Raw genomic sequence first — 22,552 nt, forward strand, 5'->3', positions numbered from 1 at the left:
CGGGATGGTAGTCACAGCACATGCCTCCCAGAGACAACAGGGAGAAGTGATGTCTCTTCTCGCTGTAGGCTTTGGACCCACGACTCACTGAATCAGGCGGGGTTATATGTCCACACTAGATCCAATCATTAGGCCAAGGAGATGAAGAACCAGGATTGGCTTCGACTTGGCCCCTCTGACTAGCTCTGGCAGGTAGGATGGGAACAATCCCACCTAATCTATGTGGGACAGAAAATCAGGACATGACAACAAGAGATACAACTGCCCCAGTGTTATTTATTTCACCTTGTGAGTCATTTCCCTTATGCAAGCGAGACAGCTGATGCCAAGTGTAGTAACATCACAGCACTGCGGCAGAGCCCAGGGACACTGTGCTTCCGGGCCCGCACCCTCGTAATAAAGCCAGTGCCACAATAAAGTGAGTCAGAATCTTTTTGCTGGTGGAGGTCCTTGCCTTTAATCTGTAAAAAACGTAAGTGGGAAATGCAGTAAAACAAGGTGTACAGCTAAGAGATCATGGTTTGAACCCCTGTCTTTCAACACCATAGTCCGTTTTCCAGATACTAAATTTTCATCCTCAGCTTTCTTCTGGCTCCATTGTGGAGATCAGACTCATAACACATTGAGGTTGGGTTCCTTAGAGTATGCTAACTTTAATATCGTGAATCTTGCATGATGATGATTATTATTTCTTTAATTGCTATTATAGATACATTTTTCAATATGTCCTATCAATTATTTTCTTGGTTGCTGGTGATTTAATCAACAGGTCACTATATCTTTCACTTCTGTGCTTATGGCCCCATTTCTTCAAAGCTAAGAGATGGAGACAATTTCCATGGTTACCTAGTTAGCGGGGGGAGAGCCAGAATTAGAAACTGGGTCTCCTTTTTTATTTCAGTTCTTCCAACGTCCTCCAATCTTTTGTTTTCATGATTTATTTTCTTTTGCAAAGCCCAGACACCCTGAAGAAGTGAACCCCAAGTACTCACATTATAGAATTCTTTATGGTCCTGATGGAAAAGCCACATGAGGTGGTCGGAAGTAGGTAGCTGAGGGCCTGGGGAGGCTGGAGGGCCTCTGTATTGCCTAGGAAACACATTTGCTACCACAGTGTGACTCCAGGTCCGCCAGACATCTCTGTTGGCCCTACTTCGCTTTGCTTTTCAGAAGTGTTTCTGAAATACTATGAGGAAGCAGAGCTCTTAGCTTCCCCGTCGTTCACCAACACCTCACTTTTTGCCTCTCCCTGATTTGTCCACACCTTCAGGTGAAGATCTGCCAATCTGAGTTGTCTGATCCTGAGACGGGGATTGGCTGCTGGTGGGCAGCAGTGGGGGAGTCTGCCCTGGCTGTACACAGTAGGTTCACTGTCTGCAGGGAATTTAGAAACAATACTAGCACTGAAAGTTGGTCTGCTTCATATTACACTCCTGCGAGTCTAAACTCAATGTCCATGACCAAACCCTTCTCTCCATCCGGCTGCTCCCATTGCCACCCTACCGACTGGACCAGGCGGTCTGTCAACATCTGTGGAGAGGCCCCGGAGTGCGGGAGAGAAACATCCAGTGGCAGCTTTCACTGCAGCTGAGTCCCCTCCCCTCCCACCCGCCGCCCACCCCATCTGGCCCACAGGTGTCTGGAGGAGCTCAGCGGGGGAGTTCTAGTTCTCCTGATCTGTGATTGAAAGTGCCTGAGCTCCCTCCAGTGCAGCTGCCTCTCCCAAGCCACTCCGGCCAGAGCAGCTCAGCAGTGGGATCCAGGAAGCGTGATGACCAGGCTGTGAATGTGATTGTTGCCCAGCAGCACTGGGCAGGGACAGAGAGGGACAGTGAGAGGGAGGGAGGGACTCTGAGTGGGCACAGGGGCCCTGCAGAGGGGGTGGAGCCAGTGAGAGAGCAAGCAGGTGAGTGTGGATGTTATGGGGGCTGAAGAAAGAAGAGAGACATTAGAAAGAAAGTGAGAGGGTCCTTGAGGGTGTGAGCCCGCCCTGTGTTCAGCCATCACCTCCTGCATGAACTGCTTCTCCTTTCTATCCTCTGCCTTTCAGCGCTCAGTGCTGCTCGGTCATGAAAATGGCCAGTCACAGTCAGTGTTAGAGACGTGCTACTCGCTTGAAAAGAAAGCGGGGCACTTGCTGAGGGCGGCAGAGAAAGCCTCACTGCCCTCCAGCCTCCGTGTGTCTCCTGGCTTCACCGGTCCTCTGTGAGTCTCTGTTCTCCATGGAATGACCTCAGCACCCTGACCCGTGACAATGGCTTCCCCTCTTCCAATGCATCCTCGGCAGCAGGCAGCACCCTGAAACAGGACCTGACAGAGATGCTGGCTGCACCCTGAGCTTTGTTGGCAGAAGAAGGGGACACTTGCAAGGCCTGACACCCCATCTGTTGCGGAGCCCGGAGAGCTGGGTGGAGGCCGGGGGTAGGGGCGGGGGGGGGGGGGCAGATGGACAGTATCTCCCCTGCGGGTTAGGAGGCTCGCTCTCTGGCTCCCTGCTCCCTGCTCCGACACTGAAATGTCACTTCTTCAGTTTTGGGGTCATCTCTGTGGGGCGTCTTTAATGAAACATGTGCTGGGCCTCTGATCTCCAGGCCAGACTGTGTTTTCTGAAATACCCGCCTGTGTCCGAAGATCGCCCCAAGTCAGAGAGAACCCCAAGGAGTTTCTGGGATTCCCAAGGGCACTTCCTCCGCGAGGTCTGCCTGCCTCTGGGCCTGCGCATGTGGAGCATCTCTTAGAAAACGGTGCCCTTGCTTCCGTGGCTGTGGTGGGAGGGGTCGGTGGAGAGTCTGCCTGTGGCTCCAGGCCAGGCTCTGGCCTCTCCCTCAGGATTCTGGGCAGGAATCCCCTGGGAGATGTCTCTGCTGACTTCTTGGCTGTGATGCATTCCTTCTGTGGACCGCCTGCCCCTGCCGGCCTCCTGAGATGGGCATGACCCTGGAAGGGTGAGGGTGAGGGTGAGGGCTGGGCGGAGGCTCAGCCGCAGGTCAGGGCAGCAGCAGGCTGAAGGGGGAAGCAGGCGCAGGCCCCTGTGCCATCAGGCTGCATGTCGGAGAGTGAAAACCAGTGCGGGACTCCCTGTCCATCTGCATCACGTTTATCTCAGTAACAGAGCACCAGGAGCCCAGGCTCACACCACAGAAGCTCCCGTCCTCACCGCTGGAGGCTGGAAGTTCAGGCCAAGGAGTCCGCAGGGTGGCTTCCCCTAAGGCCCTTCCTCGGCTGGTAGACGCTCCTCCTGGGTCCTCACCAGGCCTTTCCTGGGCGCACAGCCTGCTGTCTGCTTTGTGGGCTCGCATGTGCTCTTCTTCCAAGGACACCAGCCAGGTTGGGTTAGGGCCCACTCTGAAGGTTTCATTATTTTAAAAAAATTCCTTATTATTTAAAGTATTACATAAATCTCCTTTTCCCTCATTGCTCTCTCTCTGGCCACCCCCACCCCCCAGCACATGCCCTCACCCCCCAACCCCTGTCTGTGTCCATTGGTTATGCTCATATGCATGCATACAAGTCCTGTGGTTGATCTCTTACCCTCTCCCCCCTAATCACCCCCTTCCCCCGCCTTCCCTCATAGGTTGCACAGTCTGTTCCATGAATCTATGACTCTGGTTCTATTTTTGTTCATCACTTTATGTTGATCATTATATCCCACATATGAGTAAGATCATGTGATATTTATCATTTCTCTGACTGGCTTATTTCGCTTAGCATAATGCTCTCCAGTTCAATCCATGCTGTTGCAAATGGTAAGAATTCCTTCCTTTTACAGCAGCGTAGTATTCCATTGTGTAGATGTACCACAGTTTTCTAATCCACTCATTTGCTGATGGGCACTTAGGCTGTTTCCAAATCTTAGCTATGGTAAATTCTGCTGCTATGAACATAGAGGTGCATATATCCTTTCTGATTGGTGTTTCTGGTTTCTTGGGATATAGTCCTAGAAGAGGGATCACTGGGTCAAATGGGATTTCCATTTTTAATTTTTTAAAGAAACACCATACTGTTCTCTACAGTGGCTGCACCAGTCTGCATTCCCACCATCAGTGCAGAAGGGTTCCCTTTTCTCCACATCCTCGCCAGCACTTGTTTGTTGATTTGTTGATGGTAGCCATTCTGACAGGTGTGAGATGGTACTTCATTGTTGTTTTGATTTGCATCTCCCAGATGATTAGTGACTTTGAGCATGTTTTCATATGTCTCTTGGCCTTCTGTATGTCTTCTTTCAAAAAGTATCTATTTAGGCCCGTTGCCAATATTTTGATTGGGTTGTTTATCTTCGTTTTGTTAGGTTGTAAGAGTTCCCTGTAAATTTTGGAGATTAAACCCTTATCAGAGATACCATTGGCAAATATGTTCTTCCATGCAGTGGGTTTTCTTGTTGTTTTGTTGATGGTTTCTTTTGCTGTGCAGAAGCTTTTATTTTGATGTAGTCCCATTTGTTTATTTTATCCTTACTTTCCATTGCCCTAGGAGCAGTATCAGTAAAGATATTGGTACGACAAATGTCTGCTATTTTGCTGCCTATGGCTTCTTCTGGGATTTTTATGGTTTCCTGTCTGACAAATAAATTCGTTATCCATTTTGAGTTTATTTTTCTGTATGGTGTAAGTTGGTGGTCTAGTTTCATTTTTTTGCATGAATCTGTACAATTTTCCCAACACCATTTATTGAAGTGACTTTCTTGACTCCATTGTATGTTCTTGCCTCCTTTGTCAAATATTAATTGAGCATAATGGCTTGGGTCAATATCTGGGTTCTCTGTTCTGTTCCATTTGTCTATATGTCTGTTCTTGTGCCAGCACCAGGCAGTTTTGAGAACAGTGGCTTTGTAGTATAGCTTGATACCTGGTATTATGATCTCTCAAATTTTGTTCTTCTTTATCAAGATTGCTGCAGCTATTTGGGGTCTTTTTTTAATTCCAGATGAATTTTTGGAGAGTTTGTTCTTGGTCTTTGAAGTATGCTGTTGGTATTTTAATGGGGTTTACATTGAATCTATAGATTGCTTTGGGTACCATGGACATTTTAATGATGTTGGTTCTACCAATCCATGAACACAGTATATTCTGCCATTTGTTTATGTCTCCCTCTATCTCTTTTTTCAATGTCCTGTAATTTTCTGAGTACAGGTCCTTTACCTCCTTTGCTAAATTTATTCCTAGGTATCTTATTTTTTTTTATTGCAATGGTAAATGGAATTGCTATTTTAGTTTCTCTTTCTGTGAGTTCATTACCGGTGTATAAAAAAGCCACAGATTTCCGGGTGTTAATTTTTTATCCTGCTACATTGCCAAATTCATCTATTAGTTCTCGTAGTTTTTTGATGGAGTCTTTATGGTTTTCTATGTACAATATCATGTCATCTGTGAATAATGACAGTTTTACTTCTTCTTTTCCAATTTGAATGCCTTTTATTTCTTCTTCCTGTCTGATTGCTATGGCTAGCACTTCCAGTACTGTCGAACAGGAGTGGTGAGAGTGGGCATATCTGTCTTGTTCCTGTTCTTAGGTGAAATGATTTTAGTTTTTTCCCATTGAGTATGATGTTGGCTGTACATTTGTCATATAAGGCTTTTATTATGTTGAGGTATGATCCCTCTATTCCCACTTTGCTGAGAGCTTTTATCTGGAAAGGGTGCTGGATTTTGTCAAATGCCTTTCTGCATCAATTGATATGATTATGTAATTTTTTTCTCTCAATTTATTTATGTGATGTATCACATTTATTGATTTGCAAATATTGTACCAGACTTGCATCCCTGGAATAAATCCCACTTGTTCATGGTGTATGATCTTTCTAATGTAATACTGGATCAAATTTGCTAGAATTTTGTTGAGGATTTTAGTATCTATGTTCATCAGGGATATTGGCCTGTAATTCTCTTTCTTTGTAGTGTCTTTATCTGGTTTTGGGATTGGGGTAATGCTGGCTTCGTGGAAAGTTCTTGGAAGTGTGCCTTCCTCTTGAATTTTTTGGAGTATTCTGAGGATGATAGGCTTTAGTTCTTCTTTGAATGTTTGGTAAAACTCTCCTGTAAAGTTGTCTGGCTCAGAGCTTTTGTTTGTTGGAAGGTTTTTGATGATCACTTCAATTTCCTCCTTAGTTATCGGCCTGTTGAAATTTTTTGATTCTTCTTGATTGAGTTTTGGAATATTGTATTTTTCTAGGAATATGTCCATTTCCTCTAGGTTGTTTAGTTTGTTGGAGTTGTTCATAGTATTCTTTTTACAATCTTTTGTATTTCTGTGGGGTCTGTTGTTATTTCACCTCTTTCATTTCTGATTTTGTTTTATAGGGTCCTCTCTCCTTGCTTCTTGGTGAGCCTGGCTAGAGGTTCATCAATCTTGTTTATCCTTTCAAAGAACCAGCTCTTGGTTTCATTGATATTTTGTATTTTTTGTTCTCTAGTTCATTTATTTCTCCTCTGATCTTTATTATCTCCTTACTTCTGCTCACTCTGGGCTTTTATTGTTGCTCTCTTTCAAATTCTTTAAGTTGTAGAGTTAGATAATTTATTACCAGTTTTTCTTATTTTTTGAGGTAGGCCTGTAATGCTATCAATTTCCCCCTCAGGACTGCTTTCACTGTGTCCCATAGGTTTTGGATTGCTGTGTTTTCTTTCTTTCTTTTTTAAAAAAATATATTTTATTGATTTTTTACAGAGAGGAAGGGAGAGATAGAGAGTTAGAAACATCAATGAGAGAGAAACATCGATCAGCTGCCTCCTGCACACTCCCTACTGGAGATGTGTCTGCAACCAAAGTACATGCCCTTGACCGGAATCGATCCTGGGACCTTTCAGTCCGCAGGCCGACGCTCTATCCACTGAGCCAAACCGATTACGGCTGGATTGCTATGTTTTCTTTTCTTTTTTTTTTTTAAATATTTTATTGATTTTTTACAGAGAAGAAGGGAGAGGGACAGAGAGTTAGAAACATCGATGAGAGAGATCGATCAGTTGCCTCCTGCACGCCCCCCACTGAGGATGTGCCCGCAACCCAGGTACATGCCCTTGACCGGAATCAAACCCGGGACCCTTCAGTCCGCAGGCCGACGCTCTATCCACTGAGCCAAACCGATTACGGCTGGATTGCTATGTTTTCAATCTCATTCGTTTCTGGGATGTTTTTAATTTCTTCTCTGATCTCTTTGGTAACCGAGTAATTGTTTAATAGCATGCTATTCAGCCTCCAAGATTGTTTGAATTTTTTGATTGTTTTTATTGTGGTTGATTTCTAATATTATACCATTGTGGTTTGAGGTGATGCTTTATATGATCTCAATCTTCCTGAATTTGGAGAGACTTTGTCTGTGACCCAACATGTCTTCTATCTTTGACTATGTCCCTTATGCACTTGAGAAGAATGTATATTTTGTAGCTTTGGGGTGAAATGTTCTGAAGATGTCAATTAAGTCCATCTGACCTAGTGAGTCATTTAGGATTGCTGTTTCTTTGACTAGAGAATTTATTCAGTTATGTCAGTGGGGTATTAAAGTCACCTACTATGATTGCATTGCTGTTGATCTCTCCCTTGATATCTTCCAGAAGTTGATTAATGTATTTGGGTGCTTCTGCATTGGGTGTGTATATGTTTACCAGAGTGATATCCTCTTATTATATTGATCCCTTTAGTATTATGAAGTGGTTTTCCTTATCTCTTGTTATGGCCTTCACTCTGAGGTCTATTTTTTCAGGTATAAGTATTGCTTCCCCAGCTTTTTATTCATTTCCATTTGCCTGAAAGATATTTTTCCATCCCTTCACTTTCAGTCTGTGTGAGTCTCTTGTTCTGAGGTGGGTTTCTTGTAGACAGCATATATATGGGTCATGTTTTCTTATCCATTCAGCCACTCATTGTCATTTGATTGGGGCATTTAGGCCATTTACATTTAAAGTTATTATTTATAGGTACTTGCTTGTAGCCATTTTTATTTCCTGTGCCTGTGTTCCTTCTTTCCCTTTTTCCCCTTCTTTTTACAACAGTCCCTTTAGCATTTCTTGCATTGTTGACTTGGTAGTGATCAACTCCCTTAGCCTTTTCTTAGTCTGTGAAGCTCCTGATTTCCCCTTCAATTTTGAATGATAGCCTTACTGGATAGAGTATCCTTGGATTCAGTCCCTTGATTTGCATCACTTTGTATACTTCCTTCCATTCCTTTCTGACCTGATATGTTGCTGTTGAGAAATAATTTGATAATCTAATGGGAGATCCCTTGTGGGTAACTTTCTGTCTCTCTCTTGTAGCCTTTAATATTCTCTCTTTGTTGTTAACATTTGACATTGTAATTATGACGTGTCATGTTGTGGGTCTTTTTGGGTTCATCTTGTTTGGGACTCTCTGTGCTTGTGTGACTATTTTCTTCCCCAAAACCAGTAAGTTTTCTGACATTATTTCTTCAAATACGTTTTCTAACCCTTGCTTTCATTCTTGTCATTCTGGCACCCCTATTATACGTATGTTGCTTCATTTTATGTTGTCCTAACACTCCCTCAGGCTCTCCTCCTGTCTTTTGACTTTTTTCTCCAATTGCAGTTCAGTTTGTGTGTGTTTTGCTTCCCTGTCTTCTACTTCGCTAATTCAGTCCTCCACTTCTAGTCTACTGTTGAAAGCTTCCATAGTGTTTTTTATTGTAGCTATATCATTCTTTATTTCCTCCTGATTCTTTCATAAGTTGTTGATTTTCTCATCCATCTGGTTCATGAACTGTATGGCCCTTATTCTGAGTTCTTTTTCTGCCATATTGCATGCCTCTATTTCATTTATTTCCTTTTCTGGCATTTTTTCCTTTTCTTTCCTTTGGGGGTTGTTCTTCTGTCTCCCCTTTTTGCTCTCACTGAAGGATCTAGGTGTCGAGTCGCATGGGGTCTATGGCTGCAGCAGTGAGCTTGGTGGTGGGTCACGAGGTCACAGGAGGCAACTGCTCCTCAGGTGGTAACGGGCAGCATCTGCTCCTTGGGTGGTTGCAGGGCAGGTACTCCTCACGTGGTCACGGGGCACAGCTGCTCTCACATTCACGGGTGGTGGCTTCTCCTCACGTGGTTGTGGGCAGCAGCTACTCCTTGGGGGGGGGGGGTCGTGTGTGGTGACTGCTCGCAGGGAGGTCACTCCTCACGTGGTTGTGAGGTGGCTGCTCCTCTCATGGTCATGGGTGGCAGCTTTTCCTCACGAGGTTGCTGGCGATGGCTGCTCCTCAGTGGGTTGTGGGTTATGGCTGCTCGTGGGGTGGCTGCTCCTTGGGTGGTTGCAGGTGGCGGCTGCTCCTCACATGGTCACAGGGCAGCTACTCCTCACATGGTCGTGGGGTGGCTGCTCCTAGCAGTCATGGGCAGCAGCTGCTCCTTGGGGGGGGGGGAGCAGTTGTTGCAGGGCAGCTACTCTTTGTGTGGTTGCAGGTGGTGGCTGCTCCTTCTGTGGTTGTGGGCAGCAGCTGCATGGTCACTGTAGCAGTCACACTGCCCAGGACTTCTGCGTAAGGCTTAGGTGATTGCGTGTGGTCATGATGCCCAGGGCTAAAGCCTCTGGCTGGTGGAAGGAGAGCACCCTCAGCCTGGGAGGCTGGAGTCCTGGTCTTCGTGGGTCAGTAGCCAAGGCATCTGGTCTCTGGCCAGAGTGGCTGTAGGATCCCAGGTGGTGTCTGAGAGTACTCTGGGTGGAGGTGAGTCTGGGATCCCAGTCACAGCAGCTCTCCTATTCAAGATGGTGTGGCCTCTGTGGCAGAGCCGGCACTCCAGGAGCGATTACAGCAGTAGCATGGGCTGCCCAGCTATGTGAGCCCAGTCCACCAGCCCCCAAAAGTCCTGAAAGATCTAGCTGTCCCTCACTCAGACACACACAGGAGCCACACCTGCACACACTCCCCTTTCGCTCCCTCCCTCACTCACACTCTCTCCCTCACTGCCATCCATCTGCTGCTATCTTGGAGTCCCCTGAAGGTTTCATTTTAACTTCACCTCCTTAAAGGTCCTATCTCCAACATGCAGTCACACTCTGAGGGCCGGGGGTTAGGACCTCATCCTATGAATGTTGAGACACAATTCTCGCATGACAATATTATTCTCATGCTCTGGCAATTTCAAATAATTGCAGTAACAATATTTTCTTCCCCCCCAAAATGTTTTTGTGATTTAAGTGGTAAGCAATTGCTCTAGTTATTTTTGAATTTTTATTTTTTAGACTCTGATAAATATTACATTTAACAATTAAATTAATTTAGAGAAACACAGCAATTCCTTTGGCCTTGGCACAGTGGCTCAGCTGCAAGAGTGAGTCTGTAAAAGCTGGAAACCACCCAAGCTCACATTGGCTGCAGTTCCCATTCAGGTCTACAGCCCACGTGCCTTCACACCTGAGCTTCAGTGTCCAATTAGAAATGAAGGGTCGTTTTAAACAAATGGAACTCTAGTTTCTTTAGTTGAAGTTTGTGGTTAAATTTTAAAACAGTGAAACAAATAGTTATCTTATTCTTATGTCCAGAAATTCATAATTAATTGAAATTCAATGCAAAATTTTAATTGTCTATTATTTCTGGTCATTATTATTCTCATGATTAATTCTGAAAATAATTGTCACATAGAGGATGGGGATGTTTTTTAAAATGTCAGTTCATGATTATCTTTAGCTCCAGGGAAGCAGCTGACATTAGGGATTTGGAGGGAAATGGGAGGGGAGCAAGTTACAGGTGGGTGAGGGTAAACTGCAGGTAGCCAATAGCTGAGTCCAGGCAGCGGCCTGGGGTTTAGTCCTCAGGCATCACATGCACACCTGCACACACACACATTCACATGCACATGCACATCTGCACATACATAACTGCACTCTCAGATGCACACACACACACACCTGCACATACACATGCACACCTGCACATACACACCCGCACACTCAGATGCACACACACACACCTGCACACACACTTAATACCTGCACAGTCACACACACACACCTGCACATGCACACAGGCACACTTGCACACACACTCTCACATGCATACCTGCACATGTATACACACATGCACAGCTGCCCCCCACACACATGCACACATGCACACTCACATACAAATGCACACCTGCACATGTGATCCTGCACATGCATCCCTGCACACAGACAGACACACACCTGCACACACACAAACCCACACAAGCACACACACATCTACATACACACCTGCACACACATGCACACCTGCACACAAATATGCACACATACACCTGCACACACACCTGCACATGCACACACACACACCAGCACATGTGCACCTACACACACACACATGCACACAAGCCCATGCACGCACGGTGATGGAAAGGCCAAGACTGAGGGCCACGTCCATGAGGCCCAGCACAGGTATATGTAGGACTCCTAATGGGAGTCCACTTCCCACACAGACACACAGCAGAGAAACAGACGATCTTGTACCCTGGGGAGATGGAGCCAAGGACCCATGGAGACTCAGAGTTCTGGGTCCCAGCAAGGACTACAGGGACTGTCAGTGTCCCCCAATGTACCCAACACTTCCCAGCCTTTGGCTGCCCCTGCAGAGCACTCTGTGGCCTGGTCAGCGAACAGGGGCAGGTCTCTGCCCCAGAGCTCAGGGTGCAGTTGCATAGATGTGAACAGACGCTGTTTACTTGGCACCTCCTCTGGGCAGGAGGGTGGGGGACGACTGGTGGAGAATGTGTGTGGCTTTAGCCAGAGCATCTGTCACCCAGCATGTCCTTCCAAATGCTGCTGAGTATCCAGCCGGGACCCATGTCCATCAAGTCCCAACTAGCCCCGTGTTGGATGGGCCCAGACGGCCTTGGGAGTGGGACAGTCAGAGAGTGGGGGCTCGGAACGGAGCTCCGGGAGACGCGAGGAGCTGTGATCACGGGGTGGCCCTGTGCAGTGCTGGCTGGGGCAGCGCTCCTGGCCCTGTGGGCAGCTGTTTCAGTGCGAGTGTCCATGTGCCTATGAGAAGCAGCTGTCCCCACTGCCCAGGACAGTGAGCTGCTTCCACTGGGCACACACAGTGGGCAGGGTGTGGGGAGGGGTTACCACCAGGATGCGCCCACAGGGTGGTTCTTGAGATGAGCCTCAAGGATGGAGAGAATTTTAATTCAGTCAGGACGGTCGAGAGCAGGGAGGCATTCTGCATACTCCAAGTTACATAATCACAGGAGGCGAACACTGCAGCGGCCTTCACACGTTCCTTGTGTAAATCAGGGGCTGGTGATTACCAGATGAACTGATGCTGTGAAGCTGGGCTGACCTGGCCCTCCAGCCCTGCTTCCTGGGGAGCTCCGTGTTCTGGGTCCTCAGAGACCCGTGTCCTATGGCCTGGCTGCCGGGGTGGGCAGGCCCCTGCAGCAGAGGTGCGCGCTCCTTGGAGCAGCTGGCAGGATTGCGGCTTCTGCAAATGCCTGGGTGGGGGCAGCTGGTTAACGCGCTGAATTAAGCTCAAGGCCTTAGCTCCGTTCTGTCCTCTGATCTTGGGGTAACTGTCTTCAATTACTGCAAGAGATTTTTTAAAACGCCCAAATGAGAGGCAGGAGGAGGCCGCACCTTGTCACCCTACTAAGGAAGGATGCAGGGAGTGGGTTCACTCCTGAGCTAATTAAAATCAACCAATGGCCAAACTCCAGGCTGTGCTTATCGCGCTGCCGGGACAGGGCTCGCAGGAACCTATGTCCCCAGGCCCCACGGGGCAGCCAGGTCCCTCTGCTACTGAAAACTTTCACTTACAGTGGATGTCTTTAAAAAATAACATTTTTTTAAAATTCAAGAAATATGTGCATTGTAGAATCTTAGGAACACATACACAAAATAAAAAATTTATACCTCTCAGCAAAAATCAATGTTAAGATTTTGGTGTTAATCTTTCCAATCTCTTTACACACCCCCTGCCTCACACACACACTCATTCCACACACACCTACTCCACACACACAGACGCCCCCGCACACTCACTTTGCACTTCTGGTTTGAGCAATGTAATGGGAGGATGCTGTTAGGAACCAGAACTTTAGCATCAACTAGTAACCTACTCATAATGCACACACAGGCCACCTTTGTGATTTGGGGACACTGTGGACCCGCAGTTCCATGCCCTCTGGAGCTGCTGGCACAGAAGGAAACTATCCAGTGAGCCCCAAATCAGAGCTACAGTTCTGATGGGGGCCCAGTGTTGGCCAGGAGCCTGACAGCTAGAGGCCTGTGGAGAGGACAGCCATGGGAAGGGTGTCCTAGGGGCAGGGAACAGCAGCCCCACCCGGAAGGGGCGACAGGAAGGAGGGCAGTGTGGCCAAACCAGGGAAGTAGGATGTCAGAGACACAAATCAGAGGGGAGGCCAGGGCCTTGTGAGTCACAGGAGTGTTTTAATTTATATGAAGCTGAATCCCCAAATGGATTTTAAGCTAAAGAGTTTGTTTCATAATCTTATAAATTGTCCTAAAACGTCGCTCTGATTGCTGTGTGGAGAACACGCTGTGGGCACATCAGAAGTTGAGTCTCCTGCGTAGCCAGCAGCAATGGGCTGGAGAAAGACATGCCTCCGAGATAGACTTTGGAAGTAGACCAGCTGTCCATGGCTTGGGTGTGAGTGGTAAGTTTATCTTCTAAGTTTCTAAAAGGGTGTGATATTTACTGATATGGGTCAGATTGGACAAAGACTAACTCTGAGTTACTTTCTTCTGGGGGGAGATGGGAATGGAGAAATGGAGAGGCTGTCTTAGGCGTTTGTTGTTTGAAATGCTGAGGAACACCCAAGTGCCGTGTCTAGGAAGCCATTAGATCTGCTCATGTGGTTCAGAGAGGCCGAGACTGGAGATATGAAGGGAGACTGGCCTGGCACCGGAGGGAGAGAACGGGTTGTGTATCAGCAGAGACCCTGGGAGCAGCTCTGCAGTTGTCCAGAGAAGGAAAAATTAGTGAAGACAGAAAAAGGACAGACCAGTGGGTTAGGCATGGAGGGGGGGGGCGGGGTGAGAACATGGCCTCATGGGGCAGAAAGAGCAGAGCGCCCTGCCTTCCATGGACTAGATGCTCTAACTTGCATTTACAGTCTGCACAGACATCAGTGAACAACGCACCACAAGTTGTTGGAATGCTCCCCGCTCCCCTTATCCACGTGTGCACACCTGGGCTGGGGACTGTTGTGACTCTACAACATTTTGCTCTATTAAATAAGGATGTGATAGGTAAACATAATGCCAGTAAAGTTTGGGTCTATACATGATTAATTCTGAAGGTGGAGTTTTAGAAGCAGTATTATAGAATAAAAATTAATATTCATAAAATTTTTAATACTTATACATGATGTGTTTTACATACTTTTATAAAGACATTGAGGTAATTAAATGGTGTAATTTCCATTATTAACCTGCCAATTGGAAAATAACAAAAAGGGCTTATTGACTGCTCTTGTGTGCTAGACAGTGTGAGGGGGAAGGTAGAACTCCTAGCTTCTAGGTACAGCATTGAGGTTCAGGCATCTCCCCAACCCTCAAATGACCTATTTTTGTTGTAAAGATTTTAACCAATCTCTGTTGTTCGCACATTATTTATTTACAATTAAATGTCTCTAATAGTTCCTTTCAACTGTGTTTCCTTTGTCCATCCCGAACTCTCTGCACCCCCTCCATGGCGGGCACACACCTCCCGTTCACTGTCTCCTTTTTGTCCTTATCAACCTCCTGCCTTCACCCACGTTCGTCAGTGACTGTCATTCACCTGTCCCTCCACAGGGGCATAACTCCATTAGGGGTCCGTTTTCTTCAGAGTGTGACATGATGTTCTTCTTAAACCCACATCACTAGGCAGAGAACTCCCAGAGCCCCTGAGCCGCACCTGCTGCATCTCTAAAGCTTCGTTAACAAAGCAGAGAGTGAATGTTTGTTGAAAGGAATCAATATACATCTTGCCTATTAACAAATATAACAGTAACAATCATTTCTCCAAAGTACCATGCTCCTGTGCTAATCAGATTACATATAAAATACTAGCTGTCAAATTAACATTGTAATTTGAATGACATCTCAATTTTTAAGATAAGGGAAGCCAACCTTGCAATAAAAAACTATCTTCATTTTAGATGAGAAAAAATAAAGGGAGATGAAATATATTATTTCAGGTATCACTGGTCCTCTAGGGACAGAATTCAACTAAAATCTGCCTGACTCTAAAGTTCATGCATTTTATTATCACACAACCTGGCTTGCACGCATACAGAAAGTACCAGCTACAGTCTTACCATAACATTGTTAGAAACAAAAGAATTTGTGAAATCTTGGATCACTACAACCTCATTTCACATTGTTTAAAGAATATTTTTCTATGAAGAGAGAGGCCACGCTGAATTAATGTTTTATACGTGAATAACAGCCACAGCAATGGAGCTCCTGATGGGGGACCTGTCTGTTTCCACTGAAAGCAGCCATTCCCTTTCTCATCACCGTCATGGTGCCCTCATCCTGCCCTCTATTTTAAGTACCCACAGTGCTGGGTACTTTTGAGGAGAACAGAGCCACATCTTGAGGGACTCCTGCCTGCAGGTCACTGCTATGCATAGGGGAGGACATGGAAAATAGCAAAATAGCAATTCCATGCAGGTAATAGGTAATGCACAGCCCTCCTCCAAAGGAAACCATATAGGTTTCTCCAGAGAAACAGAACCAATGACACACACACACACACACAAACACACACACACACGATAAAATAACAATAAAGTTGTTATTTGATCCTCAGAGATTTAGGGACTGTTTGTTACTGCAGCATGTCCTAGTCTGTTCTGACTGACTCACTGTTTCCTCTTCTGCCTCTTTGTTCCCTTGAGGTCTGGTCACCTCAACCCCAACTTTAATATCCATCACTCCATGCCATGTCCTCTTGGCCTCTTTCCTCTTCACGACCTGGGGACCTTTCTGGCATGTGGCTGGAGGGGGGAGGCATGTTCTGCCACAACAGGCTTTATTTTTATTTTTTATTTTTTAATATATTTTATCGATTTTTTACAGAGAGGAAGGGAGACGGATAGAGAGTTAGAAACATCGATGAGCGAGAAACATTGGTCAGCTGCCTCCTGCACACCCCCTACTGGGGATGTGCCTGCAGCCAAGGTACATGCCCTTGACCGAAATCGAACCTGGGACCCTTCAGTCTACAGGCCGATGTTCTATCCACTGAGCCAAACCAGTTAGGGCACAGCATGCTTTATTTTTTCTTTTGATGCCCTGTCTTCTCAGGATTGGGCTTTTGAAACTTGAAGAGGCTCTAGTAACCTACTCTGAGGCTTAATTGCGGAGCCCTGGGGAATAAAAAATAGTATCTGGAGAAACAGAAACACACTGTTTAATATATTAAAATATTCCATTTCAGGTACATCCTCCAGACCCTATAACCACTTTATAAAACGATGCTTTCATGTGGTGGCATTTGATTAAGTTGAAGGAAACTCTAAGGACTAACTAGACCTGTCCACTTTATTACTGCGAGTGCTGTCAGAATGTCACTGAAGACACTGTTCAGTTTATCTCATGTGTTCGATCCTCTGTGTGAAGACAGTCAGGAGAAATTCTGAACTAAATGGTCATACTTTTGAGTGCAATTATTATTTTTTAATATTATGGACACTCTGAGGTATGCAAATAATTACATGTGAATCTATCCATCTATGCACCTATAATTAATAGTTAATTCTCAGTGTACATACAGTAAAGCAAATCTCGCAGTAGGATTGGACGGAATAGTCCTATTTCCCAGTGTTTGGAGCACTGGGATCCTCTCAGGAACAGGCCCAGTAGGCCTTCAACTTCCCCATTTTAGGAGGAAGTGCTTTCTCACACTTGACCTTGAGCCTGCTTTTCAGCAGCTTATAAGGATTAATAGAGGCTGCTACAAGTGAGTCCCAGGATTTGAGTGTCCCTTATTAAGCGTGATAGTTGACCATGGAATTATCCCAGGAAATCATGTTGATGCATCAGGAATCTAGTTCCAGTAAAGTTCATCAACCATGAAAGCATCCAGATCCTCTTCCTGAACTCTAGCATCAGCATTTCTGGGTGTGGCAGGTTTGTAACAAGATGAGAACTTGGTGAGGCTGAATTCTCTTGTCACTATGCTTCCGGTTGGAGGATGGGCACAGGGAGACCCTTGGGTGGTTTGGAGGCAGAAAGCAGCAGCTCTCTCACAGCTCACACAGGTGGTTGCACATCAGTTCACTCACCTGTGGGCCTGAGGCTGCAGCTGGGCCTGAAGCTACTCCACCTTCCCCTTGTCTGACTCCTGGGCTAGGTGTGCGCTTAGTTCTGTAACAAAGGGCCCCAACTTCTGCGGGGCATCCACACCCCTGCAGTTCTTCTGTGGTTGAACACTGATGGGTGCTGGGTCCACATCGCACAGCATAAAGAATCTCAGGGCATGGATCCAATAAAGCCTCTTCTAAATTCTCTTGGGCAGCTCCATCCCCAGGATGCTCTTTTTCTCACAATTGTGATGTTCCGCATGGAGCATTTCAGTTCTGCCTCATGGCCTAAATTCGCATGATTCCACCAATGCAACAAATAGGTACTGAGCATCTAATATTTAATATAGCTCAGTCACTTATCAGGTTCTGGGAATACAGCGATGAATGATGCAGGTAGACATAGTCTACAGGTAATTGATAATGCATGGTGGGAGGTAACGAAGAGATACAGGTTTCATGATGGGGAATGAGAGAGAATGACTGCTACTTCCTAGAAAAGACCGGAAGTCAGGGAGGACTGTGGGCCCTAAGAGACAAGTTCATCAGGCATTAGTATTCTTTGAAATAGAAAAATCTAGCAGAGCAAGATGACCCTGTTAAATGAAGTAGGGTGCATCGGAGGAGTTGGTTGTAAAGTGATTGAAGATACTAATTCTCTCTTATCCGTGAAGTTGCCAGCTGCCAGTAGGGCAGCAGATAGAGATGTCCAGGAGAAGGCATGCTTCATCCAAGTCTGGGAGAGAATTCTGGGTTTGAAGTGGAGAAGTGGATGCTTCCAGCACAGGGTGGGGATGGAGTCATGGACAAGGACCTCAACCCAGCGGCAAACAGCAGGAACCACAGCCAATGTGACTGCAGCTCCTCCTTGTGGCTCAAAGGATCCCTGTCCTCCCCTTCATCCTGGGGGCTGACTCCCAGGTCCGGACTCTGCTGGCTTCCTGTCTTGTCTCATGCTCTCATCATGTGCTCTCTTAGTGCCCCAGATACAAGGGGCCCGCCTGTGCCTTTCATTTGGAGATCACATGGGACTGTGCCTGCCCTCAATGCTCTGCGCTGGCAGTGAAGGAGAAGGAAGGTCAGCCCACATTTATGGGACTTGGCATTGGTGGGTCTCCTGATCTCTGTGCCCATCTTGCATCCAGTCATATGCTCTATTGATACTACCTCCAGAAGGTGCCTCGGCTGCTCCAGGGATCATTGCTGCTGCCCTAGTCTAAGCCACCATGATATTTCCATGGGACTCTACTATGGCCTCCTCACCATCTCCCTGCTTCCAAATGTGGGCCCCTATGATTAACTCACTACACAGCATAAGAATGAACTCTTGTTATTTGCAACAACATTAGAGGGTATTATGCTGAGTGAAATAAGAGAAAGACAAATTCTGTATGGTTTTACTTATATGTAGAATCTAAAAACAAACCAAACCAACAAAACAAAAACAGAATAATAGAAACAGAGAGCAAAGGCAAAGTTACCATAAGGGAGCGGGTAGAGGGATGGGTGAAAAGCGGAAGGGGAATATAGTCAATGATATTGTGGTAAAAGTATATGGTGACAGTTAATTGCTAGAATTTGTGGGGTATAAAAAGTACACATTTTTATGCCTTTGTAAGGTATAAAAATGTCAAATCACTGTATTGTACACCTGAAACTAATTTAACCAATATAATATTGTATACCAACTATACTTAAATTGAAGAAAAAACTTAGGAATTGTTAATTCCTGGAATTTTCTATTAAATATTTTCACTCTGTGGTTGACTCTGGGTAACCAAAAAATTAATTAAAAAAATAGATATGATAATTCCCCTCCCCTGCTTAAAACCATATAGTGGCCTCCATCACACTGAATACAAACGCAGTCTCCACTGTGGCAGGGAGGCCTTGCACGGTGGCTGCCTGCCGCTCAGAAGCCTCAGTGTCTCCGAGCCTGGAAGAGCACATGCTTGGCCACACTGGCCTCCTCTCTCCCTGGAGCAGACTGCCGTCTCCCGCTCAGGCCCTCATGCTTCTGAAGGACCTACCCAACCTCTTCTCCTAGCTCATGGAAATGCTTTTCTTATTCGTCAACTCTCAGCTGAAACGCTTCTTCCTTAGATGAGCTCTCCCTTTGCTACCCAACCCAAAGGAGCCCCACACCCACCAGTCCCGCACTTTCACTGCCATGCTCTCTACCATGACCCTGAGTACCTTGTTCATGCATGTGTCCTTGTTGAGCTGCTGTGCTCCACATATGTGCTCCGTGGGGAGTTTATGAAGACACACATGTGCCTTTCTCTCCTTTGTGTCTCCATTGCTTAGTTCAATGCCTGGCACACAGGGCTGCTCAGAATTGCTGCCATGTGTCTGCTGTTGGAAGGTAGTGGTGTCTGTGTGTGTGTGTGTGTGTGTGTGTGTGTGTGTATAGGAGAGCCACGTCTGAGGAAGATTTGATTTGATAGTGTATCAGCTTGGGTTCTACTATTTTCATATTCATCCCAACTTAGACACGGCACTAATACTTTTCGTTTGGGAAGGCAGCACAGTGCTTCTTTCCGTGGCTTGGTCACCCTCTCCACTTGCTTGGTGACTGGGTTACTATCAGGTTTTGCTGCCCCTCCCTCTATTTTCAGTTCCATTTCTATGATCAACTAAATTTTTATTTGTTTTATTCAGGAGAATTCTTTGGGGATATAATCACAGCAGAATTTCTGGGTCAAAACTGTGAACAATTTTAAAGGTTTTATTGCATAGCAACAGATTTCTCCTTAGAAACACTGAAGCCATTTGCTCTGCCACAAGCAGCGTGCACTGTGCGTGTCCCCAGTCTCGCCAACCCTGAGCTCCTCCTACCACTCAGACTTGTTTTGCTAATGCAGGTTTGCTGGTCTGCTGGTCACCGGTAGGCACTTCACAAGGGCCGAGTCACATAGCAGAGTCACTGTGTTACAGGTCCGGCTCGGATTCCCACAATTCTATAAATGTGATTTTGTCAAGAGCCTGTAATTTCTAGAATGTTTTAAGCCACAGAAGACAGGAAAAGCAATGCAAACTGCCTAATGTCAGGAAGCAGATGCGTTGTTTAGGTCACTGCTCTGTCATCAGGACCCGGCTCCATCACAACCGCTCTCTTGGCTTTGCTTTCCTCCTGGTCTACTTGAGGCCAGGAAACCGCTGAGCAGGCCTGAGCTCCACTTCTGTCTATGACAACACCCCGCTGAGGATGAGCCTTAATGTCTAGTGACACTTTTTTAAGATAAGGGGATTTTAAAAAATAACTTCTCTCCACTTCCAGATTTATCCATTTACGTCTCATTGGACTGAAATGGGTTTCTTGCTAACTCTGGAGCGAACTGCTGTAAGGCAGCAGCAGGTGAGGGTGTTATTGCAGGCTGCATTCCCATGGTGCTCCCCACAGCCTTGCACTGGGCTGATGTGTGGGGAGTTGCCAGTTAGGCCCATGGCCCTGGAGCAGGGGTTGGGCTGAACTGTCCGGAAAGAAAACCATTAGGGAGGGGAAATAGATACCAGGTAAACCAACAACAGTTTGCAACAAAACACAATATAAACACACTCACTTTAAGGAGGATCCCAGAGACCGAGATAGCAGCTGCTGGAATGATGTACAATAGGGAACAGCACTGTCGAGGGAAATATTCTATCGAACAGCCCAAATGTCTCCTCCTGCTTGTTAAGGAGTGAGCAGCACAATGCCACAGCCTACTTTAAAAACAGCAACATTACAAGTCTGGACGGGGTTAATGGCCTGTCTTCCCGAGCGGTGGGCGCCATCTCCCCTGCTGGTCAGAGCTGCCTGCCCAGGACAGGAAATGATAGGTCCCGACTAGGGAGTTCCTTTCTTAGGGGCAGTGCCTGGAAACTGACTTCCCATAGACGACATACAAGTTAAAGATTCCCCATCCAGTAACACAATTTTCAAGAAACCAAACACAATGGCAAATCTTAGGTTTCAGCTTTGAAAGCCATTGACTTCTTTTTAAATTCTTAATTATTTAAAGGATTACATAAGTCTCCTTCCCCTCCAACCCAGGACCTATCCCTAGCTATTCCCACCCCTCAGCACATGCCCTCACCCCTCTAGTGCAAGAGGCTGCAGGCTGGGCTGAGGGTCTTCCCCCACGCCCCCATGCATGAACTTCATGCACTGGGCCTCTAGTATCTGTCCTATCTAATAAAAGAGTAATACGCAAATTAACCATCACTCCATCACAAAGATGGCACGGCCATGGAGCTGGAGTGAGCAGGAGGCTAGATTTGCCCCTGGCGATGGAGGAAGTCAAGCTTCCCACCTGCCCTGCTGGCCCTGAGCTCTGCTCAAGGCTACAAAGTTTCAATTATAGAAGATAAATAAATCCCAGATACCTGCTTCCAGCCCGCAGTGTGGCCAGCCTGAAAAAGGCCATCAGACCCTCACCCAGGCTGGCCAGGCACCCCAGTGGGGACCCCCACCCTGAAGGGGCTGTGGCCAGCCTGAAACCAGCCCTCAGCCCCTCACCCAGGCTGGCCACACTCCCATGGGGTGAGGGTCCCCACTGGGGAGCTTGACCAGCCTGCAAACAGCCATCAGCCCTTCACCCAGGCTGGCCAGGCACCCAAGCGGGACCTCCACCCTGATCTGGGACACCCTTCAGGGCAAACCAGCTGGCCCCTACCCGTGCACCAGGCCTCTATCCTATATAATAAAAGGGTAATATGCAAATTGACCCTAATAGCAGAACGACTTGGAATGACTGGTCACTATGACAGACACTTACCACCAGGGGGCAGACGCTCAATGCAGGAACTGCCCCCTGGTGGTCAGTGTGCTCCCACAGGGGGAGCTCTGCTCAGCCACAAGCCAGGCTGATGGCTGCCAGCACAGCGGTGGTGGTGGGAGCCTCTCCCGCTTCCTCAGCAGCACTAAGGATGTCTGACTGCATCTTAGGCCTGCTCCCCGCTGGCAAGTGGACATCCCCCGAGGGCTCCCGGGCTGCCAGAGAAATGTCTGACTTCCAGCTTAGGCCCAATCCCCCGGGGAGCGAGCTCAAGCCAGCAGGTGGACATTTTCCGAGGGTCCCAGGCTGCGAGAGGGCACAGGCCAGGCTGAGGGACCCCTCCCCACTGAGTGCACAAAGTTTTGTGCACCGGGCCTCTAGTATAAAATAATAAATAACATTAGAAGTGGTCAAATATGAAAATAAATATAAAATAATTTTTCTTGTTTAATTAAATTTTTTTATAAGATAATTGATTGTTTAAAGCAAAAAATTGTGTTATGTATTTTATGTAGAAGTAAATTGTGTGAAAACAATAGAAGAAAGGCAAGGAGAAAAGAGATGGAAATA

The sequence above is a fragment of the Myotis lucifugus genome, unplaced genomic scaffold (genome assembly GCF_000147115.1).
Source record: "Myotis lucifugus unplaced genomic scaffold, Myoluc2.0 scaffold_299, whole genome shotgun sequence".
In the NCBI taxonomy this organism is placed as follows: Eukaryota; Metazoa; Chordata; class Mammalia; order Chiroptera; family Vespertilionidae; genus Myotis; species Myotis lucifugus.